The sequence below is a fragment of the Emydura macquarii genome, unplaced genomic scaffold (genome assembly GCF_026122565.2).
Source record: "Emydura macquarii macquarii isolate MOO-44397 ecotype Brisbane River unplaced genomic scaffold, CSIRO-AGI_Emac_v2 contig_113, whole genome shotgun sequence".
Taxonomy (NCBI): Eukaryota; Metazoa; Chordata; order Testudines; family Chelidae; genus Emydura; species Emydura macquarii.
Window position 1 is genome coordinate 798,418 of NW_027130250.1, and position 23,892 is coordinate 822,309.

A 23,892-nucleotide genomic window follows, 5' to 3' on the forward strand; every position below is an offset into this window, starting at 1 on the left:
TTGCTCCGATGATGTATTACTCAAAATAGAATGCGCCATCTAGGGGGAAAATGGGTCCGGGAGAAGCTGTTGATTTCCATGATGAAATATGCACAGGACTTCGAGGCTTCCTTGGCACCAGAAACATTGGCACTATGCAAGAATATATGATGCACATCGCCCAAGTACAAAGGCAGTTGACTCCGCTCCCCTCCACGCACATGCGCCTCATAGGCAGAGGACATGGAGCTGAAAATGCTGCATTGCTGTTCATAGAAAGCCCATCTGGATTTCTTCAGGAACTGGGGTCTGCAGTTTAACACTAAGCTCTTTACAGATTAAAATTCATTCAAAGAAATTAATAGTTTTTTATTTTGTATTGCTTTTCTTTTGGTTTCTTGAGCCCTTTTAATTTACTTTAAGCTAAATCCAGTTGGTTAGTGGGAGGGAAATCCTCTCTATGCTTGTGATCTGTAATATTTCTTTTATGTATGTGCTTTGTAGCTATACAGATGCCAGCACAATGAAGAGGGAAGTGATGTTGAAGGTGTAATTGAAAACCTGTATAATAATGATGGCAATATGAATAAATAATAAGTGCCTTATGTTTCCATAGCGCCTTTCATCCTGAAGCATCACCAAACTCTTTGCAATCTTTATATAGACAAGTATCAATTCACTCAGGGCTCAAATGCCGCCATCTGGAATGGAATGTGGGTTCTGCTAAATATGCACAGCAGTACTAGGGCACTGGGGCAGGAAATGAAAGATTTCACAGCAGATGAAGTTTTCGGGGTGTGGAATGTCATTACCCAGATTATCAGCTGGCCAGAATCAAAAGGCCATCACCCCTGCACTTGCAAAAAATGCCATTGAATGTTTTGTGACAAGTGGTTAAAAATTTAGTTTTGCTTTTCTGCCGCAGCAATTAGCAAGTGAAATTCTGAGGCCTGTGTTATTAAGACTGCATGATCTTAACATTTCTTAAATATCTGAATTTTGAGGGGTAATTTGTAAAGGCATGTATGGGAGCCTGGTGCCTACCTTTCTTATCCCAGCCATAAACTGGCTTCCCCAGCAGCACAACATAACCCTGATCACCACAGTATGGCGTTTCAGAAGAAAGGGGGCTACCTACTAAATCCTTAAGGGTAAAAATCTTCCTAAGTGCCTGAGGAGGTTAAATTGCCTTTTCAAACGAGTCTTGGGCACTTGGAAGCCCAGTTCTTACTGAAAGTCAACGGGGCTTCAGCTCCCAAGTCACTCAGCTGCTTTTGAAGATTTTACTTAAGTCTCTGGGATGGTTTTAGAGCTCTCCCATCCACGTACTAACCAAGAGGCGACCCTGCTCAGCATGTGAGATCATAGCCTGAGGTGGTATCTGACTGCAGAACAGCTCAGCTGAGAAATATCAATAACATTAGCCATCCTTCTCTTTATGAACCAGCGCACAAGAAAGGAACATATTGAGTTACACATTCTACAGAAGCAGCAGCAGCATCAGTGAGACTTGTTTTCAAAGGGTTTCCCATAAACCATTTTATGCTTTTCCCTTTCCACGCTTGGGGAGACAATAATTTCATTAAGTGCTTTTATTCTTCCAACATAGTTCATAAAATACACGAGCATGAATTTAAATTAGTGTTTCTCACAGGGAGAACAGGGGGTGGGAAGAAAGCATTCCTGAGAAGCATGAACTAACTGCACAATGAATAGTGGGTAAGTGAAGCCACGCCCTCAGTTACACTGGAGTAAATCTCTAACAACTCCATTGAAGAGAGTTCCGTTGACGTAAAATTAGTGTAAATCAGCTTAGAATTCAATTCACTATGTTCAGCTAGTGCTGAATATTTGGACACAAGGCTTCTATGATGGAAGATGCCCTTTAAGGCTGGACTTAGAGACAGTTTCTCTGAAGAAATCCCTGCCGATTGTTCTAAATTTCAGTTCCTGTGTCACTTTCCCTACTTTGGCAGCCATCTCTCACAGAGGGCAAACAGATGTCGAGATGCAGCACAGAATCTGCTGTGCCAGCCTTGCCTTTGGCAGACTGTCCCACCGGGTGTTCAACAACCACAACATCAGAACACACACACTAGACTATTAGTTTACAAAGCGGTGGTAGTCCCAGCTCTCCTCTGCAAGCCTTGGGTGACCTACAGAAACCGCCACCTGAAATGCCAGCACCAGTGCTTCCTCCGGAAGATAAAGTGGGAGGATCGCGATGCTAATGTCCGCATCCTCACAGAGGCCAACATTTCAGTGTTGAGGCCCTGATTATCCAGCACCAGTTGAGGTGGAGTGGACACCGTGTAGGTCTTCTAGCACAGGCAGAAGCCCAGGGAGGGGGGCGGGGTTTCAAAGCCCAAGTTCCAGCCCCTGGAACTCTATGCCACAGGGTTTTTTGCGCCATGTAGACATACTTAGAGACACCCTAGACTTGCCTCAGGTCTATTTGGACCAACACAGGGAGCTGGGAATTGAAGGGTGGTCTCCTTCCACCTTGCCAGGTGCCATGATCCCCAGACCATCCCTTCCTTTTGCTGTCAGACCCAGGATGCTGTTAATTTTTCTTGCCTCCTGTACTATCTGGAGATAAGTTAGTGTGGCTGGGACCGATTCCCACTCCTACAACCTTCCTGATTTGGTAGTATTTTCCACTCACCTGCCACTTGTGAATGGCTGCATAAGGTGCAGCACAACAGTGAACCCCGAGGTCTCTAGAAAAGGCCGGCCTACTCATTCAGAGACTAGCTGGAAATTTGTGGTTCAATTCCCTGCTCTGCTGCATACTCCCCGTGTCACCTTGAGCAAGTCACTTAGCCTCAGTTCCCCATTTGTATGATGGAGATAGCAGTACTGCTCTACCACACAGGAAGCTTGGGAGGATAAATACATTAATAGGAGGTACTCTGATATTAGGGTGATGGGGGCCATTGAAATATCTAAAACATGCCTCAGAAGTAGGGTCTGGCTAAAAGCAGCTGCTGCTACATTCCTCCCTGACGTCTCTTCAGACAATCCCAGATAGGATAGATCACCACTCTCTATGCCCCTCTTCAGTCATGCACCATGGGAGGATGAATTTAGTACAATGGGCAGGGAGGAGATCATGTTCCAGGTCTCAGGATTGCAAGAGTTAGGCAGTCACTCCAGCTGCCAGAAATAGAGTCCCAGCACTTCAAGCGGGAGGAGATTGCTTCATAAGCTAAATATCTGCTGTCTTCTTAGTTACAGGCATGTTTCCACCTTCTCCAGTGTAACTGGAAGCCCTACGATTTCTGAACCCTCATAGGGCTGGATATTATGCATTCATTCTGGGCTGCAACATTCAACCTGTGACCTCACTGTTGAGACTTCCAGCAAAAACAGAAGGTGGTAGCAGTGGTGGTTTGTATATTGTGGATTTTTGTCCCACTAGGCCCTAGACAGAGATCTTTCCCCAGCACTTCCCTTCATGCAGGCCACCAGAAAGCCCGTTAGCTGGTGATAACCTTTAGTCACTAATTCTCTAGTCCAGAATCATCCATCTAGAGCTGAAAGGTTCTAGATCACCAAGCCCCATTCTGGCCCCAGGGTGTTCGATTAAGTGTGCAATATGTATACACATGCACATCTCTGAACAATTTAAATAGCTAGTGGGCCAGTGAGTGATGAGTGGGCTTCATGGAGAGGGGAGAGAGCAGGCCATTGTGTTACAATTTAATAGGTGAGGTCTATGTAAAAAGTGTCTGATTTCTTTTCCTGCCTTACCTGAAAGGAGGGGGTTTATAAGTAAAATCCTGACTTCAGTGTGTTAGAGTCGTCGTCAAACAATGCAGATGGGATCAGCATTGAACAAACATGCCCCACCCTCCCATGGTAGTTACAGCCTTTTAAGACTTCATAAATAAATCCACCACCCCCTCCCCATTTATTAGCCTCAAATAGATTTGAGCTCAGATGCAAAAGAGGCTTCATACTGAGACACGATATATAATTTACATAGTTTTTCTCCAATAGGACGTGGTAATTGTTGCAAAGAGCAGGGTCTGACTTTCAGGCTTTATTGGGAAAAAGTTGCCTTCAAATCAAGTATGTTATTGAATGTTTTAAAGGGCCTTGGGTGATTGCTGGTCTTAGGGAACCAGTAATGGGCTATGGAGACATTTACCTCCTTGGTACTGGTGCAGATTGGTGGACTTTCAGCATGAGCCAAAACCTACTGCTGTTAATGGACTTGGGGTCAGCCCCTATGAAACAAACTGATTATTTTAGTCTTATTCCAGGTAGGTAGCAATCCAAACCAAAACTGGGAGAAAACTCGGGAGAAAGGTTTATTCAAAGGCAGCCCTGCAGTTCAGGAATGCCAACCACATCAGCTACAGCTGCCAAGTACCGAGGGATTGAATGTGCCATGAAGATTCAACTCCCCCCTCTTGCACTTTCAGGTCAGAGTTGCTGTACAGGGGAAACCTAACATCTCTAAATAGTAGAAACAGAAAGGAAAGTTTGTGCTCATGTCACGGATTGGAATTAAGGCAGTGGTTATGAATTTAGCACAAGGCCACAGAGGGTCTGGGAAGTCTGTGGTCTGAGAGTCAGCTTCCCCAAGCCGATGGCTCGTGCAGCTGACATGGTTAAGGCATATCAGCATCATAGCCAATGGTCCACAAGGGAGTGATGGGATCAGCATCACGTTTGACCACCTTTGACTATCTTAACCCTAGGATAAGGTGCCCATTCTGCAGCTGGGTGAACTGGAAGCGGCCTCTCCGGGTGAGATGGAGATACTCAAGCCCCCAGTCTCAAGACCGTAGTCGAGCTCCTTAACACCCAGCCACCACACCTCCTGGGAACCAATTCCCCATCTCCTGCATACCTGCCTAGTGCCTTAAACCAGGAGGCCATCCCTCCAGAAAGGGAGCGAAAAGCAAGGTTAGTGTAGGTCTCAGATCCTCTCTTTGATGGAGATATAAACATCTTTTTAAAAAGCACGCAGACTCCCGAGAGACTCCCTGCAGTCACTTTTCAGTGGAGTGGACATATTTTAGATGGGGAAATCAGCTTCCCTAAATCCTGTGAAGATGCAGGTTATAGCCCTTCAGTTCTAAGTCTCACTGTAGGCCTATAACACATAGCTTGTGGGAAGCTCCATCTCTGAAGCAGCCTTCCTTTGGGACAGGGAAATACAAACTAGCTGATCATTTTATCTCCAGATAGGGGAGGTCCATTCCTCATTTTGATCTGTTGTTCATTCACTTCCCCTTTTATGGCTTGTGAATGAGAACAGCCTGGGTGACAGCCACTGCTACCGAGAGCCACTGCTTCATTTTTATCCCTGTGTTGATGTCATATTGATCAGTTGGCTGAAACATACAGTTGCTCATAAAAGCTGGTTTCAGTGAAGCTATCCTCATTGCTGCTGGTTGCTCTTTTTAAAAACGGAGCCGAGCGTCACACCCCTCCACCCTTGTCATTTCTTTCCACTAGTTAATGGCCCAATTTCACTAATATTACAGTAGAAACTGCAGCCCAACCGAGGTCTATTGAGCCCGGGCTGTACTGTGACAGTCCCCATCATAGTTTACAGCCCTAGTCCAGCAAAGCCTTTAGACCTAGGCTAGATGCACAAGTCAGAATTATCTTCATTTTCCAGATGAGGGAAACAGAAGTTAAGCACTTTGCCCAAGGTCACACAGTGTGTAGCAGAGCCAAGAACTGAACCCACATTTCCAGAGTCCCAGTCAGTGCCTGACCATGAGACCACCCTTCCTTACGTTTAGGTAGATTGCTGAATGGATATGCATGTCAGCTATGATTTGAAAGACTCCTGGGGTTCGTCCACATGGCAATAAGAGCTGCGACATGGCTGGCCAGGGTCAGCTGACGAGGGCTTTAGCTGCAGGGCTATGCTACTGCCACGTAGGTATTCTGGCTCAAGCTAGGCTGCAAGACCCTGCAAGGAGGAAGGTCTCCACCCCCAGGCTTCCACCCCAGTCCAAATGTCTGTACTGCTATTTTATGGGAGTCCAACTCAACTGACCCAGGTTTGAGACACTAGGCCAGAGATTTGGTATTTTTATTGCCGTGTAGACATATCCCTGGTGGCTTGACAGCAATAGCTGTATGAGGACCGCTTCCCCTGCTCCCCAAGTAAGGCCAGTGTGAGGACATGGCTTAAACTTTCCATAGCTAGGCGGGACTATTCCATTCCTCAGAGGGCGCTAGAAGTTGAAGTTAGCCAGTGTGAATTCTACCCAGCAAGTATCAGGATGTGCCCTGATAAATATTCCTCACTTGTCCGGAGTGATTTCTTGCAATAAAGGCCAAACACATGATTCTGACAGGGATGTCCTTACAAGTTTAAGTGGCTTGTAAAACTGTCAGGGCAAGTGCCTTTTTATATTTCCATACTTTAAGATGAGCTAACAAGTCAGGTAATTATCCAAGCCGATTCCCTTGATATTTTGTTTGACAGTAACTGACCACTGGACTTCCCTTCCCCTCTCTGCCTCTCCCCAGCTTGCCTCTAGAGCAACTATTTGATTCGATTCTCTCGGGGTTTCTCCAATAAAATGAAGGGGTGAACTTGAGTAGCTGTGGTAAATTCAAGAGGCGTCAGCTGAGTTCAGCATGAGTGATATGCCCCTGTGCTGCTCCAGAAAATGGAGCACTAGAAAAATAAGGCATAAAAGCTTGTGACAAGCAGATTCACCTTAGAGTGATTGTATTCCCCACACACACACACCCACCCCTTCTTCCGTGGCACGCACCTTGGGAACTTAAGCATTTTCACTCACACCCACCCACCCCAGCCAAAGCCCCCAAGAACCTTGTTCCCTATTCCAGGTGGCCTACGTAAGCCATTTATTTGCCTTTCCATTGACAGGTGGACAGACCAGAAGGTTTTGATGGTGGTAAAGGTTACGTGAAAGTTAGTCTCTGGATCAATGATTCTGCTGTTAACCAATATATTAATACGCTAGTGAGCATATATCATATGCTAATATAACATCTGTACCATATATGTTGGTGCTTAAAGCACACCAACATGAAGCACAGGTGTTGTAACAGTGATATAACCTCAACTGGCCAATACCATAATCCTGTTCACTTATGCTAAGCATTCCATGACACGCTGCATTTGCTGAAGCAAGCACTAAGTACAAACTAGAAAACTTGTCAAACTCTGTGTCTTAGTGCAAGCTAGGGAAAGGTACCTTCATGGATCAGTACCTGGAATGCTAGTATCCAAAACAAAGATAAGGAACAGAACAACCAGTTAGGGAACCAGAACAAACTGATGGGCTGGCTTTTAATGACGTGTAAATAAATGTATAACTTGTAAAATCAAATAGCAGCAGCTGAAGTGTGTAACTTGGGGAGCACGCCTTTGTAAGGCAAACGTAACATTGCTGCATGGAACTGCTCTTTAGAGACTGGCATCACACAGAACCTTTTTCCTGTACCATATTAACAAACCTGACAGTGGTTAGTTGGTCTCTTGAGTACATTTCATTATGAAATAAACAAAATTGTGCAGTCATTTGCTTGACCGCACAAATCATCAACACGGTGAAAAGCATGGTTCTCTTGTTACATGAATGCTAAGGTCACCTAATCCCCAGTGCCACTGTAATATGAATTATAGGGCTTTGAAAATGCCTGATAGTGATACTTGTATATTTTAAGTTCCCAGGTATATCACACTTAAGTGTTCTTTGCAGCCAGAGCCTGTAAGGACATGAGGGATTCTCTTTAGTAGTACATGGAGATAAAGGGCTAGCAGAGAGGTAGGGGTGTGAAAGTGAGAACATGGGCATGTGCTAACACTGTGGCCTTTTAGGGTTCTGTTTAAATTGTTCTCTCCCCCAGGCTGAGTGTTTGCACTTTGAGGCCTTGTCTACACTAGCACTTATGCCAGGAACACTTTTGCCGCACACCCCTGAGCAACACAAGTTGTGCCAGCATAAGCGCTTGTGGACAGCACTATGTCAGCAGGAAGAAACTAAGTCTCACACCAACTGCCACTCCTTCAGGGGGTTTATTTTGTCAAGGGGAGAGCTCTCCCCCATCGATATACAGAGCTACAGAAGCGCTTATGGCAGCAAAATCTATATCACTTCGGGGGGGGGGGAGGGGGGTGTTTTCCCTCCTCCCCCCACACACACCTGAATGCTAATTTCAAAACACTGCCTCCCATTTCAAATGCCAAGTCCCAGCCAGAACGCTGATGAGGACCCATAGCTGAATGAACACAGGGGAACTGTTATGCCTTCAGCTACAGGGATGAACAAAAACACATGTACAGCTAACCATATGTACTCCCCAGACTTACAGTGCATAAATGAGGCTCATTTCAGTTAGTGGTGTGCATCCACTGAATTCAGTGGAGCTGCTCCTGGATCTGTCGGGGGTGGGGGGGTTATACGAGAACAGAAATGGGCCCTCTTCTCTTCAAGTTGCTCTGCTTTACCATTTGTATGGATCATTTTCCCCCTTCAAGTTTAGACCTGTCAGGAATACACAGGAGACTGCAACACTTGGTGTTGCCTTCACTCTGCCTTTTTTTTTTTTAAATGTTAGTCTTGGGGCCACAAACCTTGCTGCAAGTTTATCAAAGTCCTGTGGTTTATCCTGGTTGTCATTGTTCTGGTTTTTTCCTGTGATCTCCTGGTAAGAAATACTACGGATCTAGCACAAGCAGAAATCCTGTTTCTGCAGGGGATTGTTACCAGCAGAGTATCAAAGAATATTTTTTCCTGCTTCAATGTAGCTCCCAGCCAGAGAAAAAGCATCTCACTTGAAACCCACTCTGTACATAAATGGATCACCGTAGTATCTAGAATCTGACGTAAGAGTCCAAAACGAGGAATTGAACCTAGATGTTTAGGGTTACAGGCTAAGCTATTTCATGGCCTCATTATGCCAACAGGCCTCAGTTCTTTAGCCTTTATCTCCTTCTTGGCTGGTTTCTTCTCTATCTGGGTCAGCCCTGCTCAGCTTGGGCCACTGCAGCTTGTCAGGTCTCCCCCCTGCTCCCATGGACATGAAAAGGGTAGGACTGGACCCTTAATTACTATCCTAGCCATAAGCATGCCCTATCTGGTAGCCTGCAAGCATGATAGTATGTTGCTGGCCTGAGTTTCAAAGGAGATGCCTTCCTGCAGCTCCCCCTCAACTTCACTGCAGGCTGCTCAGCACCTCTGAAAGGACGACAACTTCTGTAGCTTTACAACCCTAAATGGGCAAGTCTCATAAGACACTAAGCAGGGTGAGGGCTATCGTACCCATTTCACAAATGGAGAAAGCGAGGGCCCACAGAAACAAGGTGGCAGTCACCAAGCAAATCCGTGAGCATGGGGGACAATGGAGATTCAAAACCCTGCATGCTCAATCCTGAGACCTGCTATAAAGCACTAGACTTCACTCTCACTCCCAGAACCAGGACTACAAGATAGGAGTCCTCACTCCCCATCCCCAGTTTTAAACACTACCAATACTCATTGCCAAAGCCAGGAGTATAACCCCCGAGTCCGATTCCAAGTCCACTGGTCTAACCCCTGGTCTTCCAAAGCTGGGAAGAGAGCCAGGAGGCCTGACTCCCAATTCCCTGCTTCTAACCTCTATTAGAGCACATCCTCTTGCTGACAGCTTCTTTTTATAGGACAATATTGGCAGCCATCGCTGTTAGGGGGTGTCTGTCTCATTATGTATTGTTAGGGCTCTGCAAACATATCATGCCTCATTAGTTTGGAACTTTTAAAAAGCGTTGTTACTTTTTTTTTTTTAATTCAGACATTTCACCCGGAGGGAAATATTCCCTTAAACACACACAGTGTCTTTTCTTACACCTAAGGGTGCAGAGAGTTTACATCTGTGAGCCAAATTCCATGTTTCACATCAATCAGTCCCCTCTTGATCCATTCCCTGCTTTTCCAACACCTCCATTTATTCCAGGCTAGCCTGCAAACAGCCTCTTCAGATCAGAGCGTTCCATTTAGCTTTGGTCTCCACTCCGAAGGCCCTGTGGTTGCAATGGCTTACAGCAACATAATGTTGTCTTGTGTCGCACTGTCCTGATCAAAATGCAGACACGGAGCAATTCGATGCAGTGCTGACACTTTGCTGCATTGTAGCAAGATTCCCACTGCACAGGAAGAGTCAGTGAGGCATGTTTCCACCACAAATTCTCCACTTCCTTTTCTAAGCCGTTGGAAGTAGGTCGTGCACGGTACTTTGTCCAACAGTCACAATTTGGTGGACGACAACTGCAAGCATGAGAATAGCAAGACGTACCAAAACCTTCAAGAGTCAAGCCTGTGTTTCTGTAGCACTCCCAGCCCCATCTGACCTGGCAAAACCAGGAATGAAACCTCCGTGTCCCTGTGCTGTTAGGGCAGCCCATCCTCTTGTGTTCACCTATTGGAGCCTAGTATTATGCAGATCTATTTGAGAAAGACACGCCAGCTAGGAATACCTCTACTCATGTCAGCAACACTCAGTTGCCTGGCTTCCTCGTGTGCCAGGGTGGGACTTGTATGTAATTAGCATGCGTCCATGACAGCATGACACATGCATGTTGTATGCACACAGGTATCGGGGGGCCAGCTTCCACCACACGTGGTCAAGAGAGAAGCAGAAGTTACATCTTTTTGGATGTTTCATCTACCTGTTGTCCTGTAGACTGTGGACTCTCCAGAGCAGGGCCTGTTCTCTTTGGGTGTCTACACTACAAGCGTGCACACCACAGGAGGCAGACCTGTACCTAGTTTATTGAATGAATTTCACAGGGTGAATAATATTTCTGGACAGGAGTCCCAAAATCCTTCCCCCCCCAAACCATTTTGAAGGCTTCAGTGAGATTTAGGAGAGGCATTAGCATTGCATCAACTGTCTGCACAGAGGTAAATTTTACACCCAAAGAGAACAAAGGCAGGGCATCAACTCCTGTTCTGGGAGTACTACAGGCATCTCCCTTGCTTGGCTGAATTCCAGCGTTTGACTGTGTGGATCTGTTTTCCTGGGATTAATTTCTGTCCTGAAACCAATTCAATTCAACATCAAATAAATACAAAATTAGTGCAAGAAGTGTGGGGGGCAAGGGGGGACAGAAATCAATTTGGAGTAATTCTGCTCTTATGTGATTGTATTTAATCAATTTTTTCTACTTGTTATTGCATATTCAATTCAAAGTTTTCATGGTCATAAAAAAAATCACTGCTGGAAGGGATTAATTTCCCCTTGTTCTGCTAATGGAGCAATTTTCCACTGTCTCTGAAGATCTCAAGGTAAAGGTTTGTAGCCATGACTCTATGAGGGGAAAAAAGGATGGGGGAGGACTGAAGAACAATGCCTAGCTTTTACACAGAGCTTTTCAGCGCCAGCTGTCCCTGCGTGTTACAAGAGGCCGTCAGTGTTATCCCCATTGCACCAATGAAGAAACTGGGCCAAGGTCACCCAGCAGGCCCGAGGCAGAGGTGGGAATAGGACCCAACTCTCAAGTCACAGTCCAGCACCCCATGCACAAGGCAGGCCACATCACATTCCTGCAGACAAGTCACTGGATTTCCAGACCCATGCAAATTAAGGCAAAATTCTCCCCTTTTGAATCCACAAGGCATTTCTGGACACTGATATTCTGCTTACCCAATATCCACAGGCCTCCTCTAGAGGAGCTTACATCCCAAGAATCTCAGCACAAACCAATCAAACTTGAGGTTCCCATTAATCAAGTGGAGTGAAGCCCCAGTTTCCAGCACAGCCACTGAACACCAAGTGTTAATTGTTACTTGCCCCACACACAAAAACTTTAAACTTCCCTTGGCATGTGAAATCCTAACATGCCTTCATTTCAGAACCATAATCTGTGTTGTTGCATTGTAATCTGACTAAGGGCTATGGAACACTTTCCCATTGGGCATTGGGTTTGAGCCTGGCCCAGGTCAGCAGAGACTAGAATTTGTTAATCCTGTAGCTATTCTATACTCAAAGCGAGTGGATGGGCTTTGTCCGGGTCCCATGGGGTAAGGTGCCTACATCACAAAACTCCCACCACAATTGGTTCTAATTAGCATCAGCAGCAGATTTGAAAGGAGGATTGATCTTGTGCCGAAGACAGAACTAGAAAGGCTCCCTACCCCATTGTGACCTTTAGCAAGTCACTTCATGTCTCTTTCTGCTGGGGGATCCTTTTCCTTTCTTGTCTGTTAGGATTTCCCCACCCCAAAGACCTTACAGCCTGTGTACATACAGCACCTAGCACAAGGCAGCTGATCTTAGTGTAGGTCCCTAGATACTGGTGTAATACAAATAGTAGTAAAACTAAGTGATGTCCTTATGAATTCTACCATGATCTTACTATGCCATTGATTGTGGAACCCCGATATCAGGTTAGCAGCGCATCTGCTTCCAACCCAGCCTCTGCTGCTGCCTGTCCCTCCTCAGAAGCAATCAGCCTCAGTGAATTCTTTTGTCTCTTTAGGAATGCAGCAGGGTTATAAGACGCAGTTCTATCTATATGGAAATGCAGATTTCAAACATATCCATTCTAATCATCAAATTATACAGGAAACAATCCCCTAATACAGAGCTAATAAAAGTTGATTTTATGTCAACCTAAAGCTGCAAGCAATAAGGAGCAGATTTATAGTGGAGAGTTTTGTTACTGCTGGGGTTGTTCTTTACAACCTATGCCAATAGAAAGCTATTGGCCAGCTTTCTGTGGAATTTACTCATGCTCTCCCAGACTCCATTCATGCTGTTTTCTTCTTGCACTCAGGTAATGCTAAATCTATACACTAGGACCCAGATACATAATTGATACAAGTCAGTGCAGTTCTATTGGCTTCAATAAAGCTAAACTGATATACATGAGCAAAGAATCCAGCTCTATTTTTCTGGTAAAGTTTTAACTGTTGCTGTTCCTCCCCACCAGGACTATTGATTAGTCACTGAAATCTTGTTTCAAGTAATAATGAGACTGTTAACCTGGTGGCATAAGAACAAAGTCAGCATAACAAGAACTAATGTAAAACACAAGGAGTTCTCTGATTTTCAATCTGTTCAAGTGTCTTTTCTGCATGTTCTCCCTCCACCCCCAGCCCCGCATCTTTTTATTGATATGAATCTTCAGCTATAACAGGACGAGATCCATGCAATGTACCAGAAGTGGGGGGGGGAGAGCAGAAAACTTTTCTATATTGCAAGGATTCCCCCCACCCCCAGAAACAGTGGATGAAGCCTGCATGTTGTCTTTGAATGCAGGCACTCTGCTGATTGCTGCAGAATTTGTTTGTGTTTTTAAACTAATAAAAAAGGGTTTTTTTTAAAAAACGTTTTCTAGAGCAGTGATGAGTCCCGGAACAGAAAAGTATAAATCACTCTTCCTCAGGAACTTCAGCTTCAATACACAAACCATTCAAGCTGTTCCACTTTCCACCAGCCAGTGCTATGCATCTCACTTGCACATATGCCTTCAGCACAGGCCTTGACTACTCAGCTGTTGGCATAGGCTGGAAAAGGAGCACCCTGGTACAGGACAATAGGCTGACTGCAGGCTGCCTTCCTAGTAAACCAGGGGTGGTGAGGTAATAAGCTATAATGTCATGAAAGCTATAGATAGTCTGTGTCTCTGCCCATCCACCACCAGTGAGTATCTTGCCAGTTCAACTCATCCTCTTCACCCCAGCCTGCAGCTTCAGCCTCCGTGACTTGAGCTGCAGCAAATTTGGATGAAAATGGCACAATCTGGGAGGTATCCTCTCCCCTGGAAACTGCTGCGGAGAGCCAGCTGACACACCCACCCACCCCATATAAGCAAAGCGTGGGCAAGCCAACTGTGACCTGAAGTAGCACCAGAAAGAAACAAACCCACAAACATACAGCCAGCATGCCTCAGAGGGCAGAGAGCTGAGCATCCCACAACACCCAGAAATCCCCAGAGCTCCCAGTCACAGTAGAACTTCCCAGGGACAGGTATCTATGGTATACCACCATTTAAGAAAGGAATTATGCCAAGGGTCAATCAGGATTTCTTTAACAACCATACAGTGATGACATTGACGTTCCAGAACAATTGTGCTGCAGATATGCTTTGTTAATACCTTTTTAATAATCATAAGCAGAAAGTTCACTATGTCATTAATAATTAGTTCAATACAGAGTCATTAGTACACCTCAATTCTAATAGTGAATTAAACACACCCGGGGGCAATAGGGTCACTCAGTCATGTATTTTGCTAGGTTCACCGAATACACACAAACATTAGATAAAAACATGAATACTCTAGCTGGAAGGTCACAGTATCACACTACTTTATTCCTTAGAATTCAGAAAGATAAAACCCCAAAACAGAAAAAAAAAACCAACTGTCTTCTCTCTAAGGCAGAGCTCACCCCATCTTGCTTGAAGCTGGTTCTTTCCAGACTGGCTGACTCCAGGTAGGTTTACACTGCATTTTAAACCCCACAGTGGCAAGTCTCAGATCCCTGGTCTACAGACTCAGGCTCACTGAAGACAACTATTTAGAGGTTTGGCCTTAGGCCAGAGCCTGGGATTTGAAAGCCAGCCCCTCACCAAGCTCCAGAGGCCAAGCCTGAGCACCCACAGTGCTATTTAGCATCCTAGTGCAAGCCCAAATCTGTAGACCTGGGCTCCAAGACACATTGCTGCAGACCCAGCCAGGTCACATGGCTTCTCAGAGTCCCCTAGGAAAAATCCCTCACACTTCAAAGTGTGAGCTTGTTATTTTTAGCTCATTTCACATACACCTCATATGTGAGCTTCCAGTTCTATGAATTAGTGGCTATAATTCCATATGGCAAAACAAAACCACAACACAGTTACATGGTAATTCCATTGCAACCATATCACATTGCGCCCCCCCACGGACACACACACCCTTAACAGGGACTCCAGCCAGCAAAAGACGAATTATTGGTCTGCTCATTTTAATGGGCTCATGGGCAAGTAGTATGATTAATGAAGGAGAAACAGTACAGCATATACATGCACACAAGCCTGATTTTGTCATACATTTGGCAAACAGAAGTTTGGGTTATTGTTAAAGCATCCCACAGGAAATTCAGAGCAGATTTAAAGGAAAAAAAAATATTGGGGCAAGAGAGTTTCTACTCCAGTGTATTCAGGGGGAAACCTTGAGTGGCATAGTGCATCACAAGAAAGCCATGACCCAGGAGACACAATAGATCAACAAACATCATAAATTCCAAGGTAGCTATAGGCTGGTGGATTTGACCAGCAGCCTGAAACAAGCAGTCAGCCAAGCCCCATTCCATTTACAGACCCTTTCCTCAGGACTCTAGTCCCAAACAGAAACCAAAAGGAAAGGTAGAACAACAAATGTAAGTGCTCTGTTCTACCTGGAGATTGCAGAGCCCTCTTGCCTACAGTAACTAGAGGAGAAGTACATTCAGCTCTTGCTTGCTTGCCTCCCTCCCTCCTCCATGGAGATGGGGCCCTCCTTTATACCCACCAGCAGATAATCTGACCAGCATTAGCTGCTGTTCAGTTAGACCAGTGGATTCCCAGCACATGCCTGCAGAGCTTCCCTCTGCAGCAGGGCCAGCTGCTCCCTAGTCATTAGAAGGGCCAGACCACCCTGTTCCACTAGCCCCAAGCACACTGCACCCACTGAGATGTCAAGCAGCGTGAAGCTTTAAATAAAATCAGACTAGAGTGAAGGCATTTCTAAGGGCACAAGACAAGTGAACAATCCAAGCCTCCAACCCCCAGTGAAGATGTCACAGAATATAGGCATTTTGCTGAGTTTAGAATAGTAGACTCACAGTTGGCGTGTCCCCTCATGGCTAGGCATGGCAGCTCTTCTTCTATAGCATCTCCTGCCGATGGTCACTCCAGCCCCAGGGTGGTCCACCTCTTCTTACAGCTTGGCCCATTCATGATTTAATTCCACACCTTTTCAAGGTAGGCCAGTCTCACTGCTACATAAAACAATACTTAAAGCTCCAGCCTCTCTTCCTGGGATGGAAGAGCCAGCAGTCACCACCCTTTAACACAGACCACTCAAAGAAATCCTTGCTCAGCTCCTATTACTTCACCAAACCTGTATCAAGCTCACCCCTGTGAGAACCCCTTGTCTCCCCTCCACCTCAGCTTCATACTGAACTCCTCTGAGGCCCCCCTGCAGTGAGAAGCACCATTTCCTGTAGCCCTCCCCTTTTAACTATCTGTAGCCAAGGTTTTCCCTGCCTGTAGGGTTTTTTTCTGACCCTCAGTGTCCTAGGCTCCCCCTTCAGACCCCCAACCTCCTTCCAGTAGGCACACTCACACCTATAAAGTTCTTGCTTGCTTTTATTTCCCAGGACAGTTTCCCAGGACAGACTCAGTAGCCACTAGATCTGGTTTCTCTCTCACTCAAAGCCAACTGAAGAAACACTTCCAGCTGCTTTATAAAGAGGCAGCTCTTACCCAGCTGGAGTTGATCACCAATTAGGCCTAATACTCCGTCAAGTGTTACCCAGTGGTCTAATGAGGCTCAGGCTTGTGGTTAGCTCACTGTTAATCAGTGTGAACTCTATTCACCCATCACAGTGGGCTATTGCAATAAGGAAAGCATAGGCTGGCCAGGAATGAATGGCAAGCTATGGTGCCTGCAAACTTTGAAGTGTCTCTTTGAACCCGTACAAACTCTTTAAGTGCTGTATAAACACAGAGCAAAAAGACAGTCCCTGCCCCACTGAATTTACAATCTGAGTATAAAACAAAAGACAATAGGTGCACGCAGACAGACAGACAGATGGGGGAGAACAAGGAAACAATGATATTCACATGTCCGCGTGATAGACAGTGGTCTCAGCTCACCAGCAGCCTAACTACACACAAACCTGGGGCTGGATGTGTTCCAGTTTGCCAGTGAGACCCTTGAGCTTGGCTTGACCAATGTTTATATCACGAAGCTGTTTCACAATATTTCACTCCATGAAATGAAGCTGTGACCTTGACGTGATGATATGAGATAAAGAACTTTGGGGGGGACGGGGGTAGGGAATGGCATTATAGGAGGGTAACTTCACTAAGGAAGATTTAGAGAGAATATCATGGGATTTCTCCTGCCAGTGAGGGCTTCTATTAACCTGAGGAATGGCCTCTCCAGATGTCCACTGTAAACAGGACATGTACAATGGATGTGGAGGATAAATCGTGGCGCACAATCTTTCTCTGGTCCTGTTGTAATTTAATAGATCATTTCCACTCAGGTTCCTCCCACTGTCAAAAGGAGCTGCATATCTTGCCATTTGAATCTGGGTTTATATCTTAATGGCTTTTGGTGTGTCTGTGGAGTGGCAGGAGGAATGTGACCAGGGAAACATTCACATTCTAGCTAAATAACCATAGTCATGATCTGCCCCCCTCCCCCTCCAGTATTTCTGTCATCCAGGAAATCAAATTCAATAAGATGACCAGGTAATAATTCCTTTCTAATTGTGTACGTTTATTAGATTGTGATTTTTTGGAGCAGGGAGGGACTCTCTCTCAGCAGGTGTTTCTACGGCACCTGGTTGGGACCTCAGGGTGCTACTGTAGTAACAGTAGTACTTGTAATAGAAAATAATATTAATAAATAAATGACCCACCCATTATTTCTCGCCCATCAATGGTTGCTTGAGACATTTAAAAAACCCATGAGACACATAAACCTGAATACACCCACAATTACAAAATTAGAACATGGAGGCACATCATCTATCTATCTATCTGTGTGAGGGAGTAATTACAAAATGAAAACCCCAGTGAAATCATCTCTAATCTTTTTGCCGCGCTAAATAATAGACAACTTTTCTTCTTCTTTATCTCTGTCAGCTGTGATTGACGAGACATCCTTTGCTGAGATTATTATGGAAACACACACACAAATAAAACCGCAGCCTGCATTATACTTGTCTGCTGAAAAGAAGACTTGTGATTTTGACAAGACTGGCAATTAAGGGAAAAGGGATGGGACACAAGGGCTTTGCTGGTTGTGGATGTGTAATGTGAAGTCTGCCGGACTGCCAGCATCATGGGCTCCGATGAGTTGCATCGCCCAGGACTTGGACGACTATCATAATTTTGGAGTTCTAGCATCCCAAGGTCTACCCTTAAGGGGGGAAATAAGTCAGGTTATGCTAGAATTTTGAGCAGAGTCTGTCTTTCACCTGGTGGTTCCAACAAGAGCATTTGAGAGGCATGATCTAGAAGCATCAGCAAAGGGTTGGATGCGAGAACAGTTGACTACTGATCTCAGACCTTAACCTGTCTCCCTGGCCTTTCTTTTCTATTGCCTCGAGCTTTCTGTACTCATTTTCACCTGAGGAAAGTGGGTTCAAAGTCTTATTTGGTAGCATTTTAAACTCACTTTGCACAGGCATAAATGACGATTCGGGGTACAAAGCAGAGGAGAATCAGGCCTCTTGCGTAGCCTTGGGCAAGTTCTTTAGGCTAACAATTTTCAGAAGTGTGCACCTTAGCTTAGGCATCTGAAGAAATGTGGCCTGATTTTCAGAAGTGTTGCACTCCCCTTAGCTTCCATAAAAGTCAACTGCACTTTTGGCCGCTTAGCATCTCTGATAATCAGATACTTCGGTTTTTACCACACTGGGCCAGCTCCCTACCTGGTTTGAATCACCCTAACTCCATTGATGTAATGCAGCGATACTGATTTACACCAGCCAAGGATCTGGACCAGAATTTCTGCCTAAGTTTCCCTCTCTGTAAAATGTGGATAACATGCACCTGTGAGGATTAACTACATCATAGTAGCACAGTGCTCTAAACATGAACGTGCTCCATAATTCTATCTATGAGGGGATGCATGTACACAGGGATATGCCAGTGTTTGACCTCTGGACATATAGGGCCTGATTCTCATTAACATTAAGGCCCCTTTACACCTCTCTGGCAGCGTAAAAGGGTCTTAAAGTGAGTGTAAATGTAAATTTTGTGCACACTTTAATGTGCCAGAGCAGTGTGAACCAGTCTTAGTGTAAATGAGAATCAGACCTGTAGAATTTGATTGGGGATCATCACAGTCTACAAACCTGAAACCCCACAATGAAACCAAGAGCTACAACCACGTAAAACAGGAGTAACATCCCACAGTCAAGCATTTACCCTACTGATATATTGGGGTGATGCTTCACAATGGGATTTATACCAGTTGAGTAATAAAGGGTTATAAAACAGATTTATAAACACGCTGGGAGGGAGGAATAATGACTAAATACCTGACATTATTTATAGGACCAGGGTATCTTAAACACATCCACAGTGTGGATATTGCTCATTTATTCTGCCTGGCTCTTGGGAGGCTTAATCAATAGCTATTATTATTATAATAAGAGTTTCTAGAGGCCCAAACTGAGATCAGAGCCGCTTTGTGCTAGCCACTGTAGAAACACAAAGTACCCACGCCCCTCCCAAAGAGTTTACAGTCTAAACAGACAAAAGGTGAGTAAAATGAAGGATTATTATCTCCATTTTACAGGTGGGAAACTGAGGCTCAGGGCTATTCAGTGACTTGTCCAAGGTCACCCAAGCAGTATATGACCAAATCAGGAATTGAACCCTGATGACATGAGTGTCTGACCAGTCCTTTCAGCATAAGACCATCCTTCCTCTCTGCCTTATGGAGAACTCGCAGAACTGTGAGTAAAAGATATTACAGCTGAACAAAGTGTTACTAATATTAAAGTGATGACACTCTGGACCTGATTCAGATCTTACTTACACTCACTCTTTACTAGCGTAACTCTATAGACTTCAGTAGTTTACTCCCATTTTACACCATTGCAAGTGGGAGCAGATTTTGACACACTGTTTTCTCTCTCCCCTTGTTCATCTGCAGGGCACCTTTAAGTGTCTGTCCTAGCTCAGATGGTTGTGTGTCTGTCTCTCCTTGTGAATGTTTCATCTGCCTGCTTTCTTACTCCTTCTTAAAGCCTCAAAGGACTGCTCTGTTTATGATCAGTTAATACATTCATACCAAGAATGAGATATGAAGTGTGCTCTTAAATATTACCTTGGATACTAATTAAGTTGAATCTGAAAGTGAGAACACATTGACATTGCTGACGTTAATGACCTAATCCTTTAGCAGAAGAGACAACCTTGGCTTGGTGGTACTAACCGTTTTATTGAAGAGCATGGAGTGCATTGTTCCACAATGTCCTGGAGCATCATAAGTGCTATTAACATTAATGGTGGTGGCATCTGCATGTCCTTTGAGTAATTGACACTTTGAGAATATTTTCTAGGACTTGTCATTTTCCATTGGGATGGCAACAGATCTTTAAAAGTTGTGGTTTTTTGTTGTTTTTATCTCCCTGATATGAGACACAAACCTATCACATTATCAGAAATTAAATATGACCTGACATAAAACCTGCAGCCGAAGGTGGAGGGACAGGTGGAGTGGAAGCAATAAATCCATTGTTTGTTTTAACTATGAAGATCCAGAGGCCGAAATGGGCTTCCACATGCTGTGCCTAACATTGGAGTTAAGTAGAGAGACGGCTGAGATGACATCCAGCTATGTAGCAACCAGCCTCCATGTCAGGAATGCAGACTGCTGAGAAATGAACAGAGGAGATCAGAGTTCAAACACAGCGAGTAATACTGCCCTGGGTGGATCTTAGCGTCCTTTGACAGACCCCTGAGAGGTCTAGTTAGTTTTTACACTTTGATAACATTTGCATAGCTTATTGTGCAAATAAAGTTCCATTGAATTGAAATATTGAAGTATTAGCCTTAGTATTAGTAGTATTATGATAGTGTCTTTCTTCTAGGTGCAGTCCAAACTGATAATGAGAGACACAACGTCCTGGACTTGAAGAACTAGAACTCTAAGTATAAGACTAAAGACAAGTGCTGGATACAACCACCAGTCAAGAGGTGGGGAGCACAAGTCATTGCAGATTTCCTTGAATGAACCAGACAGCAAAAGGGTTTGTGGAGAAATGGCCTGTAGCTCTTGGCTGGAGAGAATCCGTTTCTGGGATTCTACCACAGGGTTTCATTCATTAGAACATACCACCTCGATTTTCAGTATTTCTAGATACTAGCAATGGATTCCATGGCTTCTTGTCTGTGGGGACTGACAATGGCTAGAGAAACCATGGAGGCATCACATTCCCTGTGGAAATATCTCATGTCTCTCTGGGGTGGATGTTACACATTTCTCCCCCTGCCGATGCACCTTGCTGAGTACACACACATGCTCCGTAATAACAGGTGGGGTATTTGACTATGTCTCCTGTATGATATTCTGTGAAACAGATATAACAAAAAAGTGCCATTTTCACTGATCCTTCAGAACACAAGGCCAAGCTGATTCAGATGCTCAATTCCTATGCATTTTAATGGGATTTGGTTGTCCAAAGCCCTACATACAGCAGAGGGGTGGAATAAGCCTTTCCCGTTTATACAAGAGAATGAGAACATGGCTTAGGTAAATTACTCATTGATGTCTTCCTCTCCTATTGAACTTTCCTCCCAGGTGCCTGGGTAGGTGAAAGTTTTCAGATTCATTTTTCTAAAAGCACTAATTGCTCTCTGATCACATCCCCAAACTAACAGGGAACCCAGTTAAAGTGCAGCACAAATTGACCTATTTTTTAAAATTCCTCCTAAATGCTTACAAGGCTTGAGTCTCCCATGCCAGTGAAGATAAAATTGCCTGTAATAATAGCTGTCAAGAAGGCTCTTGTGGTAATTAGCAGAGGTGACATGACAGAGATATATGGAGTTGAACAGGTAACTCCCACAACGCCAGCATTCTCTCACCAGTACACAATGAATGTATCGCTGCTCTCAGAGAGCGATGGCAGCGGCAGAGAAATCCCCCAAGTCAGGGCAATAGGTGGTGAGGTTATTTCCATGATTGCATCCCAGGGCAGATCATCAATAAGCTTTTTGCTGCCCAGGGTCTGTTTGTCTTCTCAATGTGCTGATTCCTATTTTTACCAAGAAGAAATTTAAGATCAATAACCAGCTATTGAGACTTCCAGGCTGCTTTGATCTGACATCCATTCTTATGACTAGAGGCATCAAAATGTCAGTGGAATAAATTCAATTGCTGCACTCACCTCTCCCCCAGTCTCAACTTGCATACATACTTACAAGCCCACCTGTGTCCATGCACATGTACCATATGAACACATATGCCAACACATGAACGGTCACCAATGGCCTTACGCGCACACACACTGACATGAGTACACATCCTCACGTGTGAGCTCACCCACACACTCAATAGACACATGTCTTTATTCACAGGCACCACTCATTGGGTCCAGCCTGAGCCAGAATGCCTACATTGCAATTTTACAGCCCAGCTTCCCAAATCCTGCGAGCCCCGTTGGCTGATATGGGCCAGCCATGGCTGTTTTAATACAGTGTAGACATACCCTTAATCTTTTAGCGCAAGCTGTACAGTCTCCTGCTCTTAGTGGCAGAGGGAAAAAGAGAGAAAGGGTCTGTAATTTCAAGTGAAAATGACACACTGCTTCAGAACATTTCATCTGTGGAACTCAAAGTTCTTTTCAAGCATTAATTAGTCCTCTCTATCTCCCTGCGACATGCATGTAATTACACCTATTTTATAGATGGGAAAACAGGGACCAGGTGTGGTGAAATGACTTGACATTCAACAGAACAACCAGAAATAGACCCCCCAAAAGCACTGATCCAACCCTAAGGTAATGTAGTGACAGCATCATAAAAATTCTCTAAATATCCCACATCCTGCTCTGCACATTTGCCCATGCCAGCCTGGAAGCCTGGGCCCCTTTGCCACTTCTTGTCTGTTTAATCTTGTCATCTCATCCAGGCAGCGACTGTCTCTTATGATATGTAACCACAGCACTTAGCATTGTGCGGCCCCAATCCCAACTGGAGCCTCTAGGTTTTGTTTTCGTACGAATTAATAATGATAATAAAAGCAACATTCTTTGTGAGCAGGCAATGAAACTGGACAAGTTATAACAAAAGAACCAATTTTCATATGTGGAACAACAAACAAAAACAATTTGTTGTGGTTGTTAGTCTTCTTTGGAAAGACAAGCTCTTTAAAAAGAGTCTCCAAAGCTTTCAGTCAAAGATGCTGGCAGGGCTAATAAATAAGGGGAGCTGTTTCAATGGGGGTGCTGTCAGCACGTCCCCTTCTTTTAACAAATAAATGTGACAAATGAAGAACATGCTCCAGCCCCCTGTGTTGCATTTTCAGTACATTTCAGCAGAGGAATTATTCTTTTCTGGAGTTAGAACTGATGGGGCTTCACACAAATGAATCCCTTGTCACTTCTGGGAAAGCTCTTTAGTGTCTCTGCGGGATCTTGATTGCATGCATTCTTACTTCACACACCCTACAGATTTTTAATTGATGCTGGTCATCAGGAAAGGCTGGGTTTCATATTATCACCAATTCTCAGCACTCCTCCCAGTTCATCTTCAAGGTGGAAGTGCAGTCTAGCAAATAGCTTACACAGGCTAATACCAATTTCCCAGCCTCAATCGATTGTGCCCAAAGTTTTGGAAGCAAAGCCAGTTAAATGTTTTCACGTTATGAGCAGTGCCTCAGTAACAGGGGGAGTTGAGACCTGTTTAAAAACAACATCCTTACATTCTTGGGGCCTTTCTCCTCTCACACAATGTAAATCCGTTGAGGTCAGTTCAGTTACACCTGTGGCAATCAGGAGTCATTCTAATAAGGGTAGGGATGTTAAAATAATGTAAATCAAGGATAGCTCCACTGACATCGGTGCAGTTACACTGGTGCATAGACCGTGTAACTGAGATCAGAATTAGATCTTTTCTATGTATTTGTGTCTGGGGCATGGGGGAAGACATAGCTAGAAAGAACTAAAACAGACAAGATAAACTCATGAAGAAGAAGTCCTGAAGAAGAGCTC

The 23,892-nt window shown here is 44.6% G+C and overlaps 1 long non-coding RNA gene across 3 annotated transcripts in view; it reads right to left on the reverse strand.

The window, feature by feature from the left end:
* LOC137150052 (uncharacterized) overlaps positions 1 to 16,362 on the reverse strand; it is a 316,781-nt gene extending 300,419 nt beyond the window's left edge. For all 3 annotated transcript variants that reach the window (XR_010918883.1, XR_010918889.1, XR_010918888.1), the window contains exons 1-2: positions 16,275 to 16,362; positions 15,772 to 15,927 (exon numbers count right to left, since the gene is read on the reverse strand). This is a non-coding gene — a long non-coding RNA (uncharacterized lncRNA). The remainder of the gene's footprint in view (positions 1 to 15,771; positions 15,928 to 16,274) is intronic.
* Between the last annotated feature and the right edge of the window lie 7,530 nt (positions 16,363 to 23,892).